This window comes from Echinops telfairi, unplaced genomic scaffold, assembly GCF_000313985.2.
Source record: "Echinops telfairi isolate 266 unplaced genomic scaffold, ASM31398v2 ScPeMD7_7468;HRSCAF=8506_0, whole genome shotgun sequence".
In the NCBI taxonomy this organism is placed as follows: Eukaryota; Metazoa; Chordata; class Mammalia; order Afrosoricida; family Tenrecidae; genus Echinops; species Echinops telfairi.
Genome location: NW_022111369.1, coordinates 6,433,786 through 6,436,512, shown reverse-complemented (window position 1 = coordinate 6,436,512; position 2,727 = coordinate 6,433,786). Strand labels below are relative to the sequence as shown.

At 42.4% G+C, this 2,727-nt stretch overlaps 1 protein-coding gene across 1 annotated transcript in view; it reads left to right on the top strand.

The window, feature by feature from the left end:
- MCUB (mitochondrial calcium uniporter dominant negative subunit beta) overlaps positions 1–2,727 on the top strand; it is a 17,431-nt gene that overhangs the window by 802 nt on the left and 13,902 nt on the right. The window lies entirely within an intron of this gene.

The following is a 2,727-nucleotide window of genomic DNA, read 5'->3' as shown; positions in this document are numbered from 1 at the left end:
CACACACACACACACACACACAATTTTGCTTGCAAAGGGCTTCTTCCTTCTGATCCTTTTTTTAGTTCTTTATGCTCTTTCATTCGTTATCTATTAAATGGTTGCCTTTTTTCCCCTTTTAGCACATTAGTAATAGATGAACAAAATAACTTCATTGAATAAAAAATTAATGAAACAAGCTCCATGTAAGATTCAATTACTTTTATAACTTTAGCTTCAAACTTTCTTCTCCGGGATTAAAAAAAATTTTTTTAATAGCACAGTTACTAGTGTAAGATTCTCGGCACTGACTATCATGGATTTAAGCTTCTAAAGAGCAACTCCTTGATACAGACTGCACCCTGAAGGGGTTAATTTGAGCTAAGTGCTTGATTTGTATCTGCTGAATAAATGAACTACAACAAAATGACTGCTGTTACCCGTATTTATAAAACTGATAACGGAGTGGCTTTGAAGTATGAAGCACAGAGAAAGAGACTGGAAAGTTAGAAAGTTGTGACTCCTTGGAATAAGTGAAAAAACTTTATTGGGATGTCAGTTGATACTTGTCAAGAACAGAAGAAGAAGTCCACACTGTATCATTAGCTCTTTAAAAGGTGTTTGGGTCTTTAGCTGTTCATACATTAGTATCAAGAATAATGTAGCATTCCAACTGAGAAAGTATAGCCATGCCATCCTTTTTATAGTTATATTGTAAGAGGCTGGTTTGAAGTCATTTAAATGATACTTGCAAAGTCAGACAAAAGGGTTGTGTGTTACTGGCTTTTTGTTTTTTGAGAGACTCCGTGGGTGGAATTTGCCTGCAGGCAAATTAATTTGGGCTTGAAAAGATTGTTCTAAGCTTGTCGCAGTTTTGCCCGTTGTGTGGGTTGAATTATTTGGCAGTTTTGCCCGTTGTGTGGGTTGAGTTATTTGGAAATTCTAGGGAAAATGAGCTCACCTCGATTGATGAACAGGAACCCAAACAGCCTGTTCTAGTAGCAGAGCCAGGTGCAGACTTGACTTGCTGCCTTCTGGAACCAACGCGCCAGAGAGCCAGCCAGGAGGCAGCCAGCAGGGTCTCCCTGCATTGTGCGGGCAGTGAGCCTCTGTGGTCACGCATAATCGCTCAGGGTCAGTGTAGCCAAGCAAATGCCAGGCTGGGAGAGAATCTTCATCCAACATCTTCTTAGCCTTTATTTTATATAATTATATGTGGACTATTTTGAAGGATGCTTGAGGGAAGGAAAGAGATGCTGTGTTAGTCTGGGTAGGCTAGAGAAACAAATTCATAGACATATGTGGGTAGAAGGAAGAGTTTTATATACAAGAGCAATTGAATATTGAGAAAACATACCAGCCCAGTCCAGATCAAGTCCACAAGTCTGGTATTAGCCTTTAAGTCTGACACCAATCTATAAAGTCCTCTTCAGACTCAGGAAGCACATGCAATGATGCTGAATGCAGGATGATCACAGGTCAGTGGGTGGGAAGTATTGTGGATCCAGTGGCAGTGTAAGCATCAACACTGGCGTGGGTCTCCATGTGGCTTCTCCATGTGGCTTCTCCAGCACCGAGGCACTGGCTGCCATCTCCATGTGGCTTGTCAACAAGAATGTCTCACAGGGACTGAGAGTGTGTCTCACCTCCAATGAGCTATTTATCTCCTTAGCGCCCCCAAATAAGGTCCTCAAGCTGCCACCTGATTGACAGGCTAAGCCCCACCCCTTCACTCTTAATCCTCTCAAATTGACAACAGATTATGTAACTACCACAGACCCCAAATTTAAAAATATAATAAATAATAAATATATATGTATTAAGTCTTAAACTTAGTTTTACCTCTTTTGGACGTGTCAGGAGAGACCAGTCCCAGGGAAAGACATCATGTTTGGTAAAGAGTAGAGAGGCAGTGAAGGAGAAGGCGGCCCTCACGGTGACGGATTGCCATAGTGGCTGCCACAGTGGGCTCCGGCACAGGAACAGTTGTGAGGATGGTGCAGGACAGGGCAGTGTTTTGTTCTGCTGTGCATAGGGTTGCTAAGGGTTGGACCCGACTTAATGGCTCTTAACAACTACAGCAAGTCTTCAACTGGATGAAGACAAGACAAAGACAACTCATCAGCACAAGGTCATAATGGTGTCCAAAGATTTACAGAAATGCAGCAACTTAAATGGGAGCTTCTCTTACAAGGGAAACTCACAAAAGCATGATTGGTAGCCATTCAGTATACATCGCAGTTGTAGGTGGGAAAGAGGGGCCATAATTGCCATGTGTATACGATTCTATATAGAACTACTTACAAGATTGGCTCAGGAACCTTCCACCAAGACAGGATATGATTCATGATCATATGAACCCGGTTACCCCACATTCCAATCAGGGTACATGTAGGCAAGCCTTCAAGGGCTAGGCTGCCCCTTGTGGATGGCCTAGGGGAAGGATGGAAATTCACCTTCTGATTCATTCTCCCAAAGGACAAAGCTCCTTCATTCACATGGTCAGTTACCGGGTCAGAAAGAACCATAGCTCTCAGCACACCTAATGCTCAGAATTTAAGCTCTAATACCAGGGAACATGGTGGGAGAAGGAAACTCCTACACGCTCTAGTTTTTGCTTGTTACTCAGTGAACTGTGAGCATGCTCTCTTTTAAAAAAAAATCATTTTATTGGGGGCTCATACAGCTCTTATCACAATCCATACATACCTCCATTGTATCGAGCACATTTGTACATTTGTTGCCATC